The following is a 24,305-nucleotide window of genomic DNA, read 5'->3' on the forward strand; positions in this document are numbered from 1 at the left end:
CTTAAAATACATTAGCCATCAATATTTTGCAGCATATCTCGCTTAGGTTGAGTGTAATCTACATTTAATATTGCTTATTTTAAAGGTCTTTTCAAGCACTCTAAAAGGTATTGGTAGCATTATACACCTTAAATCGACCGTTTCTCTGTTATTTCAAGTTGAATACATCGATTTAAGCATGCATAAAAAACAAACTCTTCTCATCTACCATACCTCTTTTTGTATTATAACTAGAAAAGTTATGAAAGAACTAGTCTCTTTGTTTTATTATAAGCTACAAAAATATTTTATATAGTTTTTTTCGTTAGATGCATAGTTTTTATGGTATTCGCAAAAAACCGTCCAAAAATGTGTCATTTTTCAATGAAAATGGCCAATTTTCAACCACGAATAACTCAAAAATTATTAAGTTTCCAGAAAAAAATTATAGAACAGTTTTTGCTTAGAATTAGGTTCTCTAGCGACTTTCGTGATTATTTTTACAAATACATCTATTTAAAGATTATTCAGTATCTAAAATATTTAAATGAAAACCAACGAATTTACATCTCGTGAAAGAACCAAAGTGAAGAAATATTGCCAACATTAGGTAGAGATAAGATTAAAAAGATGAGATTCTAAACTAAAGGGAATGTAGAACTATAGACCAATATTCAACAAGTAATTGGACATAAGTTCTAAGTTCTATGTTTTCTTCGAACTTGACCGAAAGTAGAACCGGAAGTCGACATTTGAACTCTTCGTCTTACTTTATATCGATTGAATTACGATTTAACTAATTTTGAGTTATTTATGCCAAACTTCCGGTTATAACTTTTTACCCTTGCTCAGCCACGTCGAATAATAAATATCACTTGTACTGGTTTGGCGACTTTAAAACAGTACTTCCGGTTGCAACTCTGCAACCGGAAGTACAAGGTCAAATTTCTCACCTTTTTTTGGCTATAAGGTGTCATTCGACACCTCATTTGTCATTCTATCTGGTCTAATAACGGAGTAGTTGTGTTCACGGATGGACAGACAGACATGGATAATTCAAAGTTTTCACATTTTTGTAAAATGTGTGAAAACTTGCTAACTATTGCTAACTTTTGCTAATTTTGGTGATCTCACACTTATTGAGGAGAACGATACACTTTTCAGCAACTGATACTCGAAGGAAATATAGAGGTTAAGAAATGTCTGGGACGTAAAAAGATGTCATAGCTGCGTAGAATTCGCAAATGGACAGGAATGCACGGCTATGAAATGCTTCGCAATGCTTTTAAAAACAGAATTATTTAATCCTGACTATCTAACATATTACATATCACCTGACAAGACAATGTACGTTTTACGCCCAGTCATAAATGAACGGCACCTTAAGAAGAAGAAGGCACTTATTGAAATTTTTTATGACGATAATATAATTTTATCGTCTAGAGTACGCCAATGAATTAAGTAAAACGTGTTTTTGTACCGTCTCGGACGATATAAAAGTCGGAACGAAAAGTCTAGTTGATTATTATTCTTGGAGCGTTAATCGAAGAATAATAAACAACAACGAGGTATAAGAGGTGAGTTTATGTAGGTAGTATTTCCCGACCATTTTCCGCTGTCGTTTTGGCGAGCTGAGCGAATCCGACAGTTTTCCTCTTACCTATCCTTTTACCTGTCCTTATACGAGCATTGATCGTATATCCCTAATATGTCTTTTCATCTGGCGAGCTGAGCGAGATTCCCTTTCTTCCCTTTCCTTATACATTCATGTCGTATTAATAAAAGCAATTCCCATTTCACGCGATCGTCATAATCATTCATTCATGTACAAAATATCGTCACATCGGCCCGAACAGAAAGCTCGATGCGTAGATTATAAATATATTTTATTAACGAAATTAACGAGTAATTAAGGCTAATTATCTTACCTTTTGTGTTTTGATTCCAAATAAAAATGTCTTAAAAAGCGAACTCTTTTCTTCGACTGATTTAGTTACCTGGAGCAACAACGCAACGACCTCGTTACATTGGCGCCCGAGTATTTATTTTAACAGAGTTTAAGACATTTAAACGGATTGAACAAATATATTATAAATATGGCGAAATCAGAAAGTACGTTAGGCTTAGAAATAGCAGATGAGACGGTAGCAGTGGCTGCTCGTCAGGGTCGGCAGGGTCGGCAGTGCCGACCCACACATTTATGGACACATTATAGATTTTTTAAATATTCAATTTAATCGGAGTTGATGATATTCGTTTCTGTGAAATAAAAAATATATCTGTGAGATAATACAGACTAAATTTTATTCATTTGTTTTTAAAAGACTTCGATCCCGATACGTTAGTTAAGTGATTCCTGTGCGCTGTGCGTAAGAGACTTTTCAAATTAATGATCCTATAGCCATGCACCCGCACCCGATTGCGATTGTGTGAATTCTTATTATAAAGCCCGGCACGGCATGCCGTACCCAGATCGAGGATTTACTATATAATAAGAAGCTATGGAATATTAGCCGATAGGCAACCAATTATACATTCTCCGTACTTATTTGAATGGCAAGTACGGCAGCAGGTACCTCTGCCGAGGCCGAGCGGTGATATGCAAACGGCAGAAAGGCACGTACGTAGCCACGTATTGCCTTGCTAGCGCGCCCGGGATAATTATGAAATAGGTACCTAAGTAGTTTTACGTCGTTTAATTATTAATATTATTATTGATATTGTAATTCTTTTAAGTTGTTAAAAAATTACCATTTAGGGGACAGGATGTATCGAAGCATTCGTTAAATCAAGTTAATTATAGAGAACAAATAAAATTGTTTAACAAAAACGATCTGGAATTTTCTAATTTATTTTCTGACTCGAAGAATATACCGGCGTACCTAAAACAGCACAGAATGAAAGAATCAATTAGTAGTTACATTTTGATCCTTTTCGGTAGAAGTAGACGAAACTACTGATAGAGGTAACATGTCATTCACAAGTATCAATAATTGTTCTTCGATACGCGTTACGTCTAAATTTATGAGAGGTTGTTAGGTTTTCAGACGTGAGTAGAAGCCATAAGACAGAATATATTTTTGGTGTTTTAATTTAAAGAATAGATTAAATTTTTTGATATCAAAAATAAATTGGTAAGGCAAATTTATGACGGGGCTGTCTTGATGTCCAGTGAATTGTATGGTCTCCGGACAAAAGTTAAAACAATTGCACCAGGCAAAACTATTATTTACTCACTGTTACAAGTCATTGACCTCTTTGACTATTCAAAATTTAAAAGTTACGCCAAAGAATTTTCAAAATATCTATTAGACAAGTTCATTAAAAATTATCCATCATTTTTTAATCAAATGAAATAAGAAAATGAATTAACAGTTTTATATTCTGATCCAAATATTTTCGGAAGGTGGGATATGTTACAGACTATGTATAATTTTATATAGTGCAATTCATTAGGTACAACAAACTGTTCCCGAAATTAATAAATTATTGTGCTTAAGTGTGGGCAAATTCTGTCTCAAATGAACGGGATTTCTCTTGTCTCAAAAGAGTCAAAACGTATTGTCGAAACACCATGAAACAGGAGAGAATATCAAACTTGTCTCAAATGTCGATAGAAAAAAACTTTTAAAATCCCTCCAAAACAATAATAAATTTTACAATTACATACATTATAACCCATTTTGCTACTTCGAAACAACATAGACTAGAGTTAATTTATAAACAGGTATAGTTTCCAAATTTATAGGAAAAAAACAAAAAAAAAACAAAAAAAATAAAAAAAAACAAAAACCAAAGATCTCCTATGAAATTGAAGCCTTTGGAGACAAAACCTTGCCGACCCTGTCCCTAAAGCCAAGAGCCGTCACTGGACGGTAAGCTGGGTATATAAATTAAAGAAAGAGGAATTAAGCAATGTTTTGGCAGAATTTAACTTATATACGACAGGTAAATTAGACGATCTTCGATCAAGAATGGTCTTATATTTACGCTCAAGAAATACCGGCATAGTTACCAATATGGAAACTAAGGATACTGAAACAGAAGATACACAAACGGAAAATGAACATAGTCAAATAATGGACACAGTTAGAAAATGGGGCTTCCATTTTGACGAGTCCAAAAACCACACAGAATTTTTGGAGAGACTATACGAACTAAAAAGCTGTTACCGGATTCGAGACGATGCTTTATTGAAAGCACTGTCAGAAGAATTTGGGGGAAAAGCGATATTATGGTTCTGAAACAACGTCGACTCCTGGAAAAGCTGGAACAATTTTACGGAGGATTTCAACCTTGCTTTTAAATCAGCAAACTGGTTAGACGATTTGGAAGACCAAATCAGAACAAAAACGCAGAAAACAAACAAACGGTTTAAAGATTTTCTATTAGAGCTTCAAACGCTAATAAAAAGGTACGGCAAAATGGACAAAACACAAGAATTAAAACGAATTTATAAAAACATGCACCAAAATTACAAATTATACATCAAGGAAAAAGATGTCACGTCCGTCAAAGACCTTATACGCCAGACTGAAGAATACGAAACGATTCAAAGTAGCATAAGTAAAATAAAGGTAGACAACACTTCACAAAGAAGAAGCTCCCGTTTTAATAGAATGTCCCAGAAAACATCAAGAAACAAACTATTCAACTTCGATAGACGAACATGCTGTTGGAAATGTGGAAAGAGGGGCCACAACCGTAATACATGCCGTTCAACGCCGATACTTTTCTGCAGTAGATGCGGAACATTAAATATCTCACACAGAGATTGCAGTTCCCCAATCCGGGAAACGACCCAAGGGTCGAGACATCCAGAGGCATCTCGAACACAAACCAGAATTAAGGTCCTCTGTCACATCTTGCCGTAATAAGACAACCAATTTTGACAACAGACCGCATTGTTCACTAACGTTCACAAACGGAGAAACGTTTCAAGCACTGTTAGATACTGGATCACAGAAATCTTTCATCGGGGAAACAGCTCGAAAGACACTGTTAGAAGATAACATAACCGAAGAAGAGAAAAGAACAAATATTAGGCTTGCAGACGGTAGCACTCAAGAAATAAGGCACAGCTATCATACTATATGCCTAATCAATGATGAATGGCGTCAAATTAAATTTTATTACATGCCAAATCTCTCCTCACAAGCAATACTAGGCATCGATGACATACGGAAATGTGGATTCTGCATGGATTTTTCGAAAAACTCCAACGACAGTAAAGACAGTACAGACATTAACACCGAATTTGCAACACAAGTCGATGAATTGGTTCACACAATACAGGAACGAGATACAAGTGACTTCACAGAAAGTACTTACAACGACGGCGTCGCAAAAAGCAAATTCAACATTAAGCCCACTTTAACGCAAGAACAACAAAACAAATTGGAACATTTCTTACAAACAGAAGTGACCAGATTTGATAAGATCACAGGAGTAACCCCATTAATCAAACACACGATTAAACTGACACACAACACTCGAATAAAACAAAGATACAGACCGGGAAACCCCGCCAACCAAAAGATCATAAACGACGAGATAGATACCAAGTTGAAAGAAGGAGTAATAGAAGAATCTAACAGCCCCTACAGCTCGCCAATTGTCTTAGTAAAGAAGAAAAACGGTAGTTACCGATTTTGCATCGATTTCAGACGTATCAATGAAATTTCCGAAAAAGACGCCTATCCACTTCCGTACATCAATCACATACTAGACAAATTAAAGGCAGCAAAATATATTTCAACATTGGATCTAAAAATCGGTTATTGGCAAATACCACTGGCAGAAGAAAGCAAGCCTTTGACAGCGTTCATAACACCGGGCAAAGGATTATTTCAATTCAGAGTTCTTCCATTTGGACTACACTCAGCATCAGCCACGTTCCAACGTCTATTGGATTTAGTTATAGGACCCGAAATGGAACCTTATGCATTCGCACACCTAGACGATAGCATAGTTCTAGGGGAAACGTTCGAAGAACACATGCAGAACTTAAAACAAGTATTTAAGCGATTACAAGATGCAAAGCTAAGAATTAACTTAGAAAAATACGAGTTCTGCAAAGACGAGATCGTATACCTCGGTCATGTAGTCAATAGGCAAGGCATCAAAACTAACGAAAGCAAGATTAAGGCTATCATTGACTTCATTGGAAAAAAAGCTATGTACCAAGTTTCAAGACTATAGAACTTTTCCTTCAACAGTTATCGCACAGACAAACAGAACGATAAACCGACAGATGAATAGACAAATGAATAGAAAGACCATACAATACGATTTCTACAATGACTTATCATCATTCTCAACGGCATTACAACCCTTCATGAGTCTTTGCCACGTTAGTTTGTTTGCTGTTGCTTTCGGTCCTGGGTCCTGTGCCACTATTTAATATTATCTCACTCTCTTTTTCTCTGTATCTTCTCTGACTGCATATTTCCAATAATGCTACTTATTTACGAATTTGTAGAATTTTCTTGTTTCATTTTTATCAAATAAATTTTGTATCTCATTTAACGTTTTCTGTTAATACTGCCTCTTCTAAAGTAGATGAATATGTGTTTTCTTGATTTTCTAAGACGTATATACTCTTCTTTTTCTCCGTGCTCTCTTTCATTATTCTAACAATATTTTTTTATCTAAGCATCCGCTGTTTTTAGTTTTTGTAAAATAGGTGCATGTCATCTGTTTTATTAGTTTTTTTTTTATATTGTCTGCTAATGATTATTAGAAGTTATTAAACCACTGCAAATATTCTTACTTAAACAAATCATTACATTACATTTACCATTAGTGAGGTAAATTAATTGCAGAAAAAGATAAATAGCGGATATCTTGATGCGGAGTGGCCCAGATGATATAACGTTATTCCTATATTATGCCTGATGGGCAGATCTAAGTTTAATGCAGTTAGGTAAATAAGCAGTGTAAAATCATTTCTTATTTGCAAATATGAATAAAATATTAATATTACAAATAAATAATGAGTAATAAAGCAAGCGCGGAAAATTGACCATAAGCAAATCAAACTGAGATAACTATGGAGTTTGTACGAAGGGTAAAACAGCTGCTTCGTTCACTCATTAACAGAAATAAAATAATTTGTTTAAGGGACTAAACACCTACGCTTGTTCCGCGCTTAACTATTCATTTGTGGACAAAAACGGATATAGAAAATCTTCAGCGGAAAGTACGAACACACCTCATAAAGGCGTAACAACATCATCCATGCAGTGCAGTAGAAAGTACAACATTACCGCGGTATTTAGAAGGAAGAGCATCTTAGGGATATAGAATATAGATGAGCAATTTAAACACATATAGTTGAACAGATAAAAATTTGATAATTTAAACACTTGAAATAATTTTCAGATGCAAGCTGAGACATCTATTTCACATCGTGCGATTTGCGCAGTAGATGACACAACACCGATCAACCTGAGGGTATCAGAAATACGCATAAATCACATGCGCAGGGATCACTCAACGCTCGGATTGGTCGAATCCTTTTAAAAGCCATAAATAAAATTTAGTCTGTATTATCTGACAGTTTTTTTTATTTCACAGATACAAAAAATTACATAAACTCTAATTAAATTGAATATTAAAAAAATCTATAATATCTATAAATGTGTGGGTTGGCACTGCCGACCCTGCCGACCCTGACCGGCCGCCACTGAGATACAATGGGAATTAATTCAACAAAATTCAATAATTCAACAATGCACAAGAAAGAATAAAGAATTGTATTTATTAAATACCTTGTGAATGCGAATATTTTTATTAAGGTGAAACGTTAAAACCATTAAATGTTAAAATTAAACGAATAAGTGAATATCAATCTTATATTAAAAATAGAGAATTTCATAGATGTCAAATATATATACATATATGTAACCACGCATGGAAAAATGACATAGATTTCAGTGGAAAGAGTCAAGTATAATCATGGGAGAAACAGACGGCAGAAAGATAGAAGTCAAAGAAGCTGCTCTAATTATGTTAAATTAAACCAACTGCGTAGCAAATTCCTTGGCAGAGTGGAGCAGGATCTCGTTACCCATATTAAAAGAGGAAATTATTGGAAAGAAAACACCACTATTAGTAAGTCAATATCACATCAAAGGTTGGTGTCAATATTGAGAATAAACTAAATCTAAGACCAAATACTTACCATATCGGGATATTACCTTGAGGTTTTTTTCCTGGTTTTTTCATCATGATTTACTACGGGATCATTAACAGAAGAATGTTACTGACATCATTGCATGTAGTTGTCTTTTTAAAAACAAATCATATGCTATTACTGTTACTTTATACTCTATATTGCTGTTATTTTATTCGAAATATTATTTTGTGTCGGTTTTTAATAGCAAATAGTTCTTCACTTAATGAAGATGAAAAAGAAAACACATATCTAAAATCTAGCTAACTATCTTTTCCTCAAGCTCCTCATTGAATGTACGAACTCGTTACAACGTTAACAACCAAATTGGTATTCTTCTTCATATTTACTTTTAAATGATAGACGATAAACCAACAAAAGAGATTGAAGCGATTTTGTTTAATGAACTGCACCTGAGGAAACGAAATACAGTTGAGTGTTACAGTTATTCCAAATTTGCTTTGCATGAACGGACTAATATATCGAAAAGTGGAATGGAAATGGAACAATTTACGTGAGAGATCAATTTTAAAACGATCAAATTGTTTGAAAATTACACTCACGACCTGAAGTGTTTAGCTTAAGATGTTGTTGGTTGTTGTTCAGGTTCAGATTGTTTGGAAGGTACGTTTACAACGTTAGGTACATTTTACATAAACCAATTACAACTGTTTGGTCTATTTAAAAAATTTATACTAATAACAAATATCTTTTTGCTGCTAACAACATATATGTGAATATCCTTTTTATTATACAAATTCTATCATAAATGACAAAACTTCATCATGAACTAGCATCTTGTGTTTATTTCCATCCTAAACTAGACTTTTAGTCTGGGCTAATTATCGGAGAATAGGCCATTTTTGGGAAAAGTTATTTACCAGCAATTTTATTGCTGGAATCGATTCTTATGATTGTATATATTAATAATATAGATATGCAAAGTCCGCAGATAGTGTGCTACTTTTTTTATAAACAAAATGGCGCCCGAAAATCGTGTTTTTTTTTCAATTTTTGCTCTATAACTCCAAATATTTTAACTTTAGACCAAAAACACCCAAATAAAAATTCATCGCAATTAAATTCTGCATAGAAACTTGTTTTTTCCGATTTACTTCGACGAAAACTTTCCCCGGAAAAGCGAGGTTTTCCAACAAAATCTTTAATTTTCAACTAAACTTTTAGATAAGTAGTTGTTAATCAATAATTAAATAACTTGGTAACATAAAAGCCCTTTCCGTATATATTATAATTCCAGAAGCCGAAAGAAATTGAATGAAAAGTTTAGCAACAATTGAAATGTTAATTAAAAATTTACGGTCGCTATAATAACGACAATAATTACGATACATAAGAATAACTATGATTTTTTCATAAAAAGATACTATACCTATCTAATGTACTTTACAGAATTGAAATTGGACTATTTAAGCGGCCTCAGGAGTATTTTAAAATTATAAACAATTTTTTGGCTTATAAACAAATAGAATATCTCGGGAACTATTGAACTAAATTAAATTGTGAAAACGTTATTCGAAAGACAGCGGTAGAGTGCTTCCTCTAAAAGAAAAAAGGTTTAATTATGATGAGTGGTTCCTGAGATACAACCGGTCAAATTTGGCCGAAATTTACGGCAAAGATATAAACAATAGGATCATAATTTTAAACCATCACCTTTTTATTTTTGTCCTCTTTCTCCACACCAATTTTCATATCTTTAAAATCCTCATAACATATATTATTATAATAAAAACTATCGATAATACGTGTGAAAATTGCCAAAAATAGCAAAATTTCAATCAAAAATTAGGTTAGAGAAAATGTAACCCTCAAAGTTCAAAATCGGTATACGTTAAAAAAAATGCATTTTCTCGGCTTCCCATGGAGCAATTTCCTTCATTCTTTTTTTGTTCCCAAGTAACTCGAGTAGAGCCATCGAACTAACGCATTATTAAATGTCAAACTTGCTTTTGTTTTGTTATAATAAATTTATTTATTTATTATAACACAATATTTTAATTTATTTAAATAAAAATTGTTTAAATAATTATACAGCTTTCAAATGAGAATATTTATGTTTTTAACTTTAAAAGGTACACTTGTAGTAAGTTTATCTAAAAAAAAGCCTACAACTGGAAAAAATATGTAATTTTCTGTTCTTATAAATAAATTAATCTATTATAACATATATAATATATTATAAATTATAATATTAAATTATTATTATTAAATATTAAATAAATATTAAATTATAATACATTATAATATATTATAAAAAATAATGAAGGAAATTGCTCCATGGGAAGTCGAGAAAATGCATTTTGTTAACGTATACCGATTTTGAACTTTAAGGGTTACATTTTCTCCAACCTAATTTTTGATTGGAATTTTGCTATTTTTTGGCAATTTTCACACGTATTATCGATAGTTTTTATTATAATAATATATGTTATTAGGATTTTAAAGATATGAAAATTGGTGTGCAGAAAGAGGACAAAAATAAAAAGGTAATGGTTTGATAATTATGATCCTATTGTTTATATCTTTGCCGTAAATTCCGGTCAACTTTAACCGATTGTATCTCAGGAACCACTTGTCATAATAGGGAACTTGCATAAATTTTTAAATATTAAAATGATATTAAAAAATGTAAGGTAACATGCTCTTAAAACGCTTGCATGCGAAAAAAACAAATATTTTTAACCCGTACGCTAATTACGGCGCTTTGAAAATGCTATAAAATTCAAATATCTTAGGAGGCTCTTGAACGTCGTTCTATTGGTTCGACGTCACGGGCCACTGTCAACCGGCGGAAATAACGCGATTAGGGTAGGTATCACGGGTATATTACATTTTAATCGTCTTTAATGGAAAATTCCTAGGTATTATTTATGTTCATCTTATATATTATAATAAGTAGTTCCCCAATCAGCTTGGTTTTAAACTGAAATTGATAAATTGAGTGCTACTTTGTAAAGAGTTTAAAACGCATAATATGACGGACGAGGGTAAGTCTGACAACTTTACCTACCGTTGATGTCTTCATGGTGGCAACTTTTATAAAAAGTAGTGAAACATATTCTATTGGAGAAAAGCGAGGTGTCAAGGCAAATAAGTAAGAGTTATTAATAAGCATGTTTAAACCGTTTATAACAATAGTTTGGTACCATTATATTATAGTATACAGTATACGGTTTACCCCGTGGGTTTGATCTACCTACCTCTAATCGAAGGATTTCGTATATCCTGGAAAAGATTACGGTGTAATTTGCATTATAATAAAGATTATATTTTATTGTAATGTTTATTAGTACCTACTGGAGCCTTTCATTATTGTGTTAAAAGCCTTCTGAGAAAAGATTATGGTGATTAGCAGACGTACCGATAGAACGTGTACATAGCCAACAAAATCCTTCTTTACAAAGTTAATAATACGCATAAATAAGAAGAATCATTATTGTAATTTTACAAGTTAATATCTTTATCATCTCAGCTTATACTTACACCGCATCCCTCGGTAAACCACAAGCTATAGTAGAAACCCGACTGTAGACCGCATACTATAGTAGCACCAATACTTTTTAGTTACTCTTACTTTTATTACTAAAAGTTTTGTTTATGTTTAAGTTACTTGTTTCTTCCTTGTTCTTCAACACAAGAAACGACAAAAGTAATTTCATAAAAAAGAACTTTTTGATACATGTCAACAGAGATAAAATGTTAATATTTTGCCTGTCACAGAAAAAATCATTTTTGCCACAGAGTAAAAGAAGATATTTCAACTATATTATTTATCTATGGGCAAACTGCATTAAATCGTATTAAATGCAATAGCCCACCCCGAACGGGCAAACGATACGAGTGGCCTGTGACGTCAGACCCCAGGTCTCGCTTTTGAAGTTGTTTAAAACGGAAATTTTAGGCGCGGAACTTTGATTAGATTTTGTACGTACACTATTTATTCATTATTAAGACGTAATATTTTGAATATAACATTTTAAAACATAAATTAACACTTTTATGCAAAAAAATTTTTTAGTACAAGTTCTCTATTAAACGATTTTTCTTTTAAAAGAAGCGTCCTGCCGCTGTCTTTCGAATACCATTTTCACAATTTAATTTAGTTTAATATTTCCCGAGATATTCTATTTGTTTATAAACTAAAAAATTGTTTATAATTTTAAAATATTCCTGAGACCGCCTAAATAATCCAATTTCAATTCTGTATAGTACATTAGACAGGTATAGTGTCTTTTTATGAAAAAATCATAGTTATCCTTATGCATCATAATTATTGTCGTTATTATAGCGACCGTAAATTTTTAATTAACATTTTAATTGTTGCTAAACTGTTCATTCAATTTCAATAGACTTCTGGAATTATAATATATACGGAAAGGGCTTTTAAGTTACCAATTTATTTAATTATCGATTAACAACTACTTATCTAAAAGTTTAGTTGAAAATTAAAGATTTTGTTGGAAAAACCCGCTTTTTCCGGGGAAAGTTTTCGTCGAAGTAAATCGGAAAAAACACCTCTCTATGCAGAATTTAATTGCGGTGAATTTTTATTTGGGTGTTTTTGGTCTAAAGTTAAAATCTTTGGAGTTATAGAGCAAAAATTGAAAAAAACACGATTTTCGGGCGCCATTTTGTTTATAAAAAAAGTAGCACACTATCTGCGGACTTTGCATATCTATATTATTAATACATACAATAATAAGACTCGATTCCAGCAATAAAATTGCTGGTAAATAACTTTTCCTTGTATTTTGCTAATTAGCCCAGAGTATTTGCAGTAGTATGTAAGGAAATACGATCACCGCTCGTATAAGATCGGTAAAAAGAAAAACCGTCGGATTCGTTCAACGCACTAAAACGACGGGGGAAAATGGTCGGGATAACTCACCTCATATACCTTGTTTTTGTTTATTATTCTTCGATCAACGCTCCAAGAATAATAATCGAACTAGGCTTTTTGTTCCGTCTTTTATATCGTCCAAGACGGTATAAAAACACGTTTTGCTTAAATCATTGGCGTATTCTAGACGATAAAATTATATTATAATCACAGATCGGCGTAATGAATGTTTTTTAAGATTGCCGCATTGCGGAACCGCTCTTTAACTTAAAAGGTCTTCGCTAGTCGTTTGGAATATTAAACATGGAACCTTAACAGCAGAAAGATTCATATGACTGTGTCTGGAGGACAATGTTGTCCTCTACACCCCTTTAGTTAAGGATAATTTCTTATTTATTCAGGATAATGCGCGTCCATTTACTGCGCGAATCGCCATTGCCTGCCAAATACTGTCGGAATTCTCGTTTTTGGATTGGCCCGCTTGTATTCCTGACATGAATCCATTAGAGGATTTATGGGACATTTAGTGTCCTCTAGTGTCGTATATCTGTATTTAGTGTAGTATTTCTGAGCATATAGCTCTGTCCCATGGAGTCTTACTATCGATTTTTCGAAGGTTTTTCATCTCAGCTGATTCGAGCAATATTTTTGCCCTATTTGTGTCTGGTCGTGTTTCTGCCGCGTATGTCATTATTGGTCTGATGATGTTTTGTAAATTCTGCCTTTCATTTCTTTTCCGATATTTTTATTTCTCCATATTGTGTCATTCAGGCAACCTGCGGCTCTGTTTGCCCTATTCACTTGATTTTTCACTTCTGTTTCCAGCCTTATTTATTATCTGACCCTCCAGGTCCAATGTACATCTTATTGGATTTGCTGTTATAACCATGCATTTTGTCTTTTTTGGGAAAATTAACATGTTAAATTTTCTGGCGGTTGTGTTAAATTGTAAATCATCTTCACTTTGAGAGATTAGTATTGCATCGTCGGCATAGCAGATTATTTTAAGTTGTTTTTCTCCCGTACAATGTCGTACCCTTCATTCAATTCATTAACCTCGTCGTTTCTCCTGATTTTCCATGTGCTGTCTTTCTCTTGAACCAGACCATATACTTTTCTCAGTATTGTTCTCTTGAATGTCCTAAGTTTTTGGTTTTTTTGCCTAATAATTTCGATGTCGTTAACCTTTTATTAGGATAGAATGTACGATTCTCACTGGAAATACGTGCCTTAATTTCGCTACTTACGGAATTCTTCTGATTGATTTCTGTAATCAGATATGTGAAGGCATCCACACGTTCAATGGAATACTATACTTAGTTGTCTATTGCGATGTTATTTTCATTGTCAGGTTTTGTCCTTTCAGACAGTTTCCTCTGAAGATTCCGTTATATATATATAATCGGTTCATAACGTTCTACGACGTCTTCCGATTCCCAATCGCCATTGCTCTCGATCGTAGCACATGTCTTCGTTCAAGCCTCTTTCTCCGATTTCCCTATGGATTCCTTCTATCCAGCTTTTCCTAGGTCTTCCTCTCTTCCGCCGTCCTTTTGGTGCCCATCGTAGCACTTGCTTGGGTAATCTGTCTTCTTCCATACGTTGTACGTGGCCAAACCATCTTAGTTGCTTTGTTTTTATATCGTCCATTATTGTATGCTTTACATCCATTATCTCCAATATTCTTGTATTTCTGATTTTTTGTATTCTTGATATACCAGCATATCTTCTCCAGAAGTCCATTTCAGTTGTTCTGAGCATATTTTCGGATTTTCCTTTAAGTGGCAAAACTTCGCTGCTGTATGTTATAATGCTCTTAACAATGCTGTTATAGATGTTACGTTTATTTTCTTTGGAGATACTTTGGTTCCATAGGATTTTGTTCAATAATGCGATAGCTTTCCTTCCTTGTGTGCACCTTTCTTGGATATTCTTGTCCAACGTTCCATCTTGTGTAATTGTAAGACCCAAGTATTTATATTCCTGACAGTGATTAATAGTTATTTCATTTTCCAACGCTAGATCCTGCTGTATACCTCCAACGCACATATATTCCGTTTTCTTGGTATTCACTTCTAAACCCCAGTTCCGGTACTCTTCTATGATTTTTCGGGTCATATATTCAATATCGTGATAATCCTGGGCCATAAAAATCTGATCATCCGCAAAACATAGAGTGTATAGCATGTTATCATCATTTAGCGGTATACCCATATTCTTACATTTCCTTTTCCAGGGTTTCAAAACTTGCTCTAAATATATTTTAAATAGTGTCGGCGATAGACAGCAGCCCTGTTTAAGACCCTTATTCACTTCAAATCCTGACGAGATTTCCTTGCCTAGCTTAACTTTTGCTATATTATGTTGGTATAGATTTTTTACAGCTTTAATGAGGTTCAGACTGATGTTAGTTTTTTCGAGGGCTTCCCAAAGTTTACTTTGTGGTACATTATCGTATGCTTTTTTTAAGTCTATGTACACTAAATGCAGTTCTTGATTGTAGGCTATTTGTTTGTCTATTAACTGTGTTACACAATATAGGTGGTCAGTGGTGGATCTGCCAGCGCGGAAACCGGCTTGCTCTTCGGCCTCTAAGTCCTTGTATTCTTCTTCTATTTTATTTTTGATAATTTTTCCGTAAACTCTGCTGATGGTGCTTGTGATAGATATTCCCCGGTAATTATCGCATATATTTTTACTGCCTTTCTTGTGTATTGTAGAAATTACAGACAATTGCCATTTTTTTGGTATGACTTCGCCATTCATACATCTATTAAATAGATCTCTTAGGTATTCATACAGGGTGTTGCTACCGTATTTGAGCAGTTCTGGTGCTATGTCGCCAGACCCTGACGCTTTTCTATTTTTTAGGGATTTGCATGCATTTCGTACTTCTTCCAGTCTTAACCGAATCGGTGAGCCACTGACAATTACATTGAAACTTTCGTGATCTTCGTTTTTAATAAAATCTTCTCTATTTTCTACTAGTAACTGCTTGAAATAGCCATCCCACTTTTCCAGAGTAATCGGTGTTATTATATCCCTTTTGGTATCTGTTCTCAACGTTTTAAGGAATTTCCAGCTCTCTGTGTTTCTTGTCCCCCCTATATAGGCGTTAAGTTGATTGCATTTGTTTGTCCACGTTTCGTTTTTCTTCTGTGTGATTTTTTTCCGCACTCTTGCTTGTGCTTCTTTGTATAAAACCTTATCGGAATCTTTCTGTGTACTCATATATTTCCGGTACTTTTCTCTCTTATCGTCTATTTCGGTGGCTATTTCTAAGTCCCACCAGTATGGTTTATTTCTTATGTTGTCTTTGTACTCCCCCAATGCCTCATATGCAGCTTCGTGTATACATTGTGTTATATGTGTATGAAGATGTTCCGTATTTATAAATGTATATTGTCCTTTCAGTTTCTCGTCCAGTCGCTTTTCGTATAACGTTCTTATGCTTGTTTGTTGTAAGCTTTCTAGGTTGTATTTCTTTTTTGGTGCCAATTTGTTTCCTCCTTGTTCTCGTGGATTTAGATTTTTTTGAGATTTCATTCCGGGGAACAGTACTTCCGCTTTTAGAAGATGATGGTCACTGCCGCATGTTGCTCCTCTATAAACCCTTACATCGTTAATTTTCATTCGACTCCGTTGTTTTATCAAAAGATAATCAATTATACTTTTCTGGTTCATAGTAGGTTGGGTCCGAGTATATTTATGAATGCATCTATGCTGGAAGAAGCCGTTCATAATTCTTAAATTGTTCTGTTTACAGATGTTAATTATTCTTGTTCCATTATTGTTGAGTACTTCCTCGCCGTATCTGCCTACTACGTCATCCTGTTTTTTATTGCCTGTTCTGCCATTTAGGTCTCCTAATATTCCGTTATAATTGTTTTTAATTGTCTCCATTCCTCCTCTGTAGTATCCTCCTCTCTGGTTTCGTTGAGTTTTATTAGGAGAGTATTTTAGCAATCTTGTTTCTTTGTTCAGTTTTTGAATCCTTTGTAATCCTTTTGAAAAGTTAACGAGAATTTAGTGAGAGTACTTAAATTATAATTCTTGGCAAGGGTAGGAAGCCGGCAAATGAGTTGATCAAAAACGCTATAAACGATCAATCCAGCGAAGAGGCTAAGGAATAGCAAGAACAATATGGTGAAATTACATATAAAATGACTTAAAAACTATGAAAATAAAACAATGAAAAGAAAAATGCAGAAATAAAATAGAATGGAGGAAGAGAACGAAACAGGCACGGACATAATTGTAACAAAAACAGAGGAATGAGGAATGTAAACTAATTCACCAAGTAATAAGATAATAACCAAAGCATAAAGCATAAACAATAATAAAGGATTGAACTGCACCATGATGATGAAATACTTGTTACAGCTACTTCAAATAGAAATACAGTAAAACCTGTCATATCCGGATCAATGTGGCGACAGACCAATTCTTTTATAGTCTCTGACATATTTTTTCCTTCATATATTCCAGTAATCAACGCCGTCAATAACTTTCGTCGAAAGACACGTTTTATAGATTCTATAATACATTATTTCGCTATCTTTTAGATTTTTTGGGTCGGGATGAGAGGGTGCGTTGTCCAACAGCAGGACTGCCTTTCTCGGTAGATTTCGGTAGATCCGGACGACAGAACCGTCCGGATGTGGCAGGTTGTACTGTATATAAAAAATTGAACTTGGGGAACCTAACATCGTTTGCCTTTTAATTGCAATATTAAAATTTTCATTTTTGTAAACTGTTGATCAATTTTTTTTAATAAATAATATTCATTATGCGCAAATTTAAATTACTATTTTCTTCTTGTATATTTCCTAGTGGTAAATTGTTTTACAGTTATCCAACAAAATTACTTAGTTAATATTAAAATAAGAAAAATTTATATCCACTCGGTACTTTTTATACTTTTTACGCCTTCATAATTATTAAAAATAGCAAAATAGAATAAAATAAAATAAAATAAAATCACAGCAAGCAAAAGACCGTTACACTGTAAAACTCCATTAACAAGTGAAGCATTGGGCCTGGTATTTTCCATTTTTTGAAGTTATAGTTCTTTAGGTGCGATTAAGAGTAAAATTAGTATGGTATAACTAGATCCAAACCCAGACATCCAAAGTGAAAGTTATCCTCCAACACCAAATTGTTTTATATGGTCTACATAATGTTCAGAAAAAAGTCACACCATTTTGAGCGTCGGGTTTAGGTAGGAGAGGGGGGAGAAATCGGTAAATTCGTAGTTTTTTTAAGTTTTTCGTCAATATTTCTAAAACTATGCGGTTTAGCATGAACAACCTTCTATACAAAAATGTTCTACATTAAATTTTAAACAAAAAAGGTCCTCTGCATAATCTGTCTAAAATGAACGGTTCCAAAGTTATGGAGGTAGTATATTATAATTGGTCCAAAAAAGGCCTAACCCAGACATTAAAAGTAAAAGTTTTCCTCCAACACCAAATTGTTCTATATGGTCCAGATATTATTCGGTAAAAAGTTACACCATTTTGAGCGTCCGGTTTGGGGGGTAAATAGGGGAGAAATCGGTAAATTAGTAGTTTTTTGTTTTTCGTCAATATTTCTAAAAATATGCTTTAATGTTCTATACAAAAATGTTGTACATTAAATTTAAAACAAAAAGATCCTATAGATAATTGTTATAAAATCAACGATTCCACAGTTACGTAGGGTGAAGAGTGGAGGTTTTCGATACTTTTTATATTTTTTGAGCAGTTTATAATATTTTTACTGATTGAAAGAAATTTTCTTTAACAGGATTTGCTATTTCAGTGGCCGATGGTATGTTAGTGATAAGCCCTTGAAGAAACGTCAACCTCACCACTCAAAATCATCTTCAATTGCCCAAGAAATATAAAAAGTATCGAAAACCTCCACTTTTCACCCTCCGTAACTGTGGAATCGTTGATTTTGTAACAATTAAGGATAGGACCATTTTCGTTTTAAATTTTATGTAGAACGTTGTTGTATATAACATTGTTTACGCTTAAACATAGTTTAAGAAATATTGACGAAAAACGTAAAGAAATAACTAATTTACCGACTTCTCCCCCATCTCCCCCCCCCCAAACCGGACGCTCAAAATGGTGTTACTTTTTACTGAACAATATGTGGATCATATAGAACAATTTGGTGTTGGAGGAAAACTTTTACTTTGGATGTCTAGGTTAGGCCTTTTTTTGGACCAATTATACTATACTACCTCCGTAACTTTGGAATCGTTCATTTTAGAAGGATTATGTATAGGGGCATTTTTTATTTCAAATTTATTGTAGAACATTTTTGTATAAAAGGTTGTTCATGCTAAACCTCATAGTTTTAGAGATATTGACGAAAAACGTAAAAAACTACAAATTTCCGACTTCTCCCCCTCCCCCCCCCAAACCCGACGCTCAAAAAGGTATGACTTTTTTCTGAACATTATATGGACGATATAAAACAATTTGGTGTTGGAGGATAACTTTCACTTTGGATGTCTGGGTTATGTCATTTTTTTAATCAATTCTATCATACTAAATTTCATAATACTGCGCGCATGCGCACACAGACAGTATGGCGTTTAGTTGCTAAATCTTTCTAGTTATGTATAAATATATCAGTGCAAGAAAAGGTGTGAAAAGAATATATTAGTGTTTTTACAAAATCCACGAGGAAAATAAACTTCCTGTAACTGGCTGTATACCATAAATCACAAAAATACCAAGTTTTTTGTAAAAGGTATATATTAAAATACCCTAAATAAGAGTAACAATACAAAACGTTTTCGGATTAAGGAATCCATCATCAGTGTTTAAAAGCCAAAAACTCCCCAAAAAAAGTCAAAATGCTCAGGCATGCAATTTTTGGCTTTTAAACACTGATGATGGATTCCTTAATCCGAAAACGTTTTGTATTGTGACCCTTATTTAGGGTATTTTAATATATACCTTTTACAACAAACTTGGTATATTAGTGTTTTTAGTAAATATATTTATTATAATTTTTGTGTCTTTGGATTTGTCTTCCTCAGGAGTAAGATGAGTATTATTAAAACATTTTATTGTATATTTATTCACCTTGTCTGTTTGTTATCGTGAATTGTCATTAGGTACGTCCGAACCAATACAGACACAGTCCTCGTAGCGTATTTGGTATATCATTCGGCCAGAGATCGAAAGGTCTTGAGTTCGAATCCAGTGGAATCCTATACTTTTTTTTATTTTTTTTTTGAAAGCGGTAAGCACAGAATTAGTTTGGTGTTTAAAAAAAATTAAAACAAACTGTTTAAAAATAAATATACTTTATTTTTAAAAAATCATATAATAGAAGTATAACTTCTTACGTGCGTACAAAGTACACACACATTCTTTTTTATTTAAATTTCGTCAGTGTATACTGCTCTTAATGTAGTAGAAGTAAACATTAGTAATGAAAAATGTTCATTCATAACAATAAAAATGTTTTTAAATCATCGCGTCATCATATAAACAAAACATTTGTCAAAAAAATATATTTTGTTTTGTTTCATTTGTTAGATAGGATGTCCAATGGAACGATATTAACCACTTAAAGGTGTTTTAGCAAGAAAGACCCCAAAGAAGAACCTTAGAGAGAGAGGAATATTTTATCCAGTTTGTGCCCAAGTGAGTTGTCCAAAAAATCTCTGAAAAGCGCCCTAAAAATTAAACAGAGATCTTTCTGTTTGTGAAAAGAATATCTGTAAGTACATTTGTTTCAGTAGTCAGTTCTTCCATCCATTATCCCCTAAACGCCCCACGACCCAGCCTCTCTGAACTATAATCTGAGAGCCGTCTCGCAAAGTACGATTGAGTCTATTTTCCATAAAGCTCCATATCGACCACCTTATCTGATTGTTTCAATTAGCCCCTAACACCCTTCAGAGTAAGCATTCCAATTGTTACAACTGTCGTAAAACGTCTGGGGCTCGATCCTATTTTAGCTTGATCCAGGTATGTTATATTTGTTGCAACTATGTATTCAAAAATTCGTACGTTCCCTTGTTTATCACTCCATTGTTTTTTCCTTGTTATAGGTATTTAAAATAGAAAAATATAAACAAATTCACTTGGGGACCAACGTCGTTTCTCTTTTAATTGAAATATTAAAATTTTCATTTTTGCAACCGTTCACCAATTTTTCTGATTACATAACATTATGAGTAGATGTAAATTACTATTTTCTTCTTATACATTTCCTAGTGGTAAATTGGTTACAGTTATCCAACAAAATTACTTAGTTAATATTAAAATAAGAAAAATTTGTATCCACTCGATACTTTTTATACTTTTTACGCCTTCATAGTTATTAAAAATAGCAAAATAAAGTAAAATAAAATAAAATCACAGCAAGCAAAAGACCGTTACACTGTAAAACTCCATTAGCAAGTGAAGCGTTAGGCCTCGGCTCTTGTTGATTTACTATCGCAGAACATCCTTTAATTTTCTCTCTTTCGTTAAGAGATTTACTTCTTGTAATTCTCTTTAACTCATAGATGCCGAAGTCATGGTCCATGCATCTAGAGCTCGCTGACCATAACAAGAGAATATAAGCCAGTTGCAGAAATAGTTGACTATCGCCTCACTAGCTACACTAACAAAAATATTAGAAGAATTATTCAACTGATCCATCGAAAACTTCAATGATTTTCCCAAAAGAAGAATTATATATGTATTATTAGATTTTCTATACAGCGTGTTTATTCTTCTTCGCGTGCCATGCTCGATTATTTATACTATCTTATCTATACTAATTTTATTTACGGCAGCTCAGAAAACGAATGCAAAGGATCTGTTAAACCATTGTCTCAGGTTTATAAGCCATTACCTGTCAGCCAGTTATCATCCAATTGAACAAGCAGGTTTCAGAAATGGGTTTAGTACCATATATCTTCTCCTCACTATGAAAACATTGATAGAGAAGGCAAACGAATACAACCTAGATTTATGTTTAGCCTTTTTAGACTATGAAAAAGCGTTCGATAGTGTCGAGATATGGGCGATAGAAAAAGCTCTAAATAACAGCAGAAGAGACTCCAGGTACAGGCAACTCTTACATAACATCTATAAAACAGCAACTATGACAGTCGAATGGGAAAATAAAACAAACAAAACTTATCCCATAAAAATAGGTAAAGACGTAAGAGGAGATGTAATATCCCCAAAACTCTTCACCTTAGCTCTGGAAGACGTCTTTAAAGAACTGAAATGGGAAGACATGGGTATCAACATAAACGGGAAGAATCTCAATCACCTCAGATATTGCGATGATGTTGTCCTTATTACAACTAACCAAGAAGAACTAGCCACAATGCTGACTCAACTAGCACACGCATCGGAGAAAATATGATTAAAAATGAACATGAGTAAAACCAAAATCATGATAAATACAACCGACAGAATAAATGTAAATATAAATAATGTCAATATTGAGGTTGTTGACGCATATATACAGAGTGTCCCGAAAAGATTGGTCATAAATTATACCGAACGAATCGGGTCGAAGATAGTTCGATTAAACCTAACTTACCTTAGTACAAATGTGCTCATAAAAAAAGTTACAGCCCTTTGAAGTTACAAAATTAAAATCGATTTTTTTCAATATATCAAAAGCTATTAGAGATTTTTTATTGAAAATTGACATGTATCATTTTTATGGTAGGAACATCTTAAAACAAAATTATAGTGAAATTTGTCCAACCCATAAAAATTTTATGGGGGTTTTGTTTCCTTAAACCCCCCCAAACTTTTGTGCACTTTCCAATTAATTTATTATTGTGGTACAATTAGTTAATAACAACGTTTTTAAAACTTTTTTGCCTCTTAGTATTTTTTCGATAAGCCAGTTTTTATCGAGATGTGGCTTATTTTTTAATATATTTACATAAAAATTTTATGGGGGTTTTGTTCTTTTAAACCCCCCAAATGTTTGTGTACGTTCCAATTAAACTATTATTTTGGTACCATTAGTTAAACACAGTGTTTTTAAAACTTTTTTGCCTCTTAGTCTTTTTTTGATAAGTTACCTTTTATCGAGATGTAGCTTGTTTTTCAAAATATGCCTAAAAATGTAAATTATAAATAAATTTTCAGATTATTAACAGGTCTCTATAATCGTACTTAACCATATACAAATATGTGGTGGATTCGACAAATATTCAAAATATCTCGATAAACAGTGGCTTATCGAAAAAGTACTAGAAGGCAAAAAAGTTTTAAAAACATTGTGTTTCACAAATGGTGCCACAATAATAATTTAATTGGAACGTACACAAAAGTTTGGGGGCTTAAGGGAACAAAACCCCCATAAAATTTTTATGGGGTGCACGAATACCACTTTAATTTTTATTTAAGATATTGCTGCCACAAGAATACCACATGTCCGTTTTCAATAAAAAATCTCTAAGAGTTTTCGATATATGAAAAAAAATCGATTTTCATTTTGTAACTTCAAAGGGCTGTAGCTTTTTTTGTATGCACTATTGTATATAGGTAAGTGAGGTTCAATCAACCTTTTTTGACCCCAGAATCTGTGGTATAATTTATGACCAATATTTTCGGGACACCCTGTATATCTGGGTCAAATAATCAAAGCTAATAAAGAGAACCAAACAATTGAAGTACAGAGAAGAATCCGATTGGCGTGGGCAGCATTTGGAAAGTTAAGATGGATACTAAAAAGCACAAAGATACAGCAGTACCTAAAAACCGTTTATTTGACCAGTGCATCCTTCCTGTTCTGACGTGTGGCTTAGAAACATGGACATTAACAAAGGCCAACATAAACAAAATTGAAATAACTCAGAGAAAAATTGAAAGATCCATGTTGGGAATAAAACTACAAGACAGAAAATCAAACAAATGGATAAGAGAGAAAACAAAAGTAAAAAATGTAACAGAACATATAACAGGGTTAAAATGGAGATTTGCGGGCCACAATGCGAGACATGGAATGCTGAAATACAAACTGGAGACCGTGGACAGGAAGAAGAAGAAGACATCAGATGCGATGTAAGGACGATATTATAAAAGCTGCAGGAACTAACTGGAAAAGCGCAGCTAAGGACAGACGGAAATGGAAAGATTTGGGGAAGGCCTATGTTCAAAGTTGGATAGAAATGGGCTAAAAGAAGAAGAAGACCTTCTCTTTCAATTCGGCCCTCTTCTTCCGCTTATCTTGCCTTGTATTTTTAAATGAAATATATTATATCTTTCTGGATACAGGTTGTCTACCTACTCTCATAGTTTTAAAAGTTATGCATCA

The sequence above is a fragment of the Diabrotica virgifera genome, chromosome 4 (assembly GCF_917563875.1).
Source record: "Diabrotica virgifera virgifera chromosome 4, PGI_DIABVI_V3a".
NCBI classification, from domain to species: domain Eukaryota; kingdom Metazoa; phylum Arthropoda; class Insecta; order Coleoptera; family Chrysomelidae; genus Diabrotica; species Diabrotica virgifera.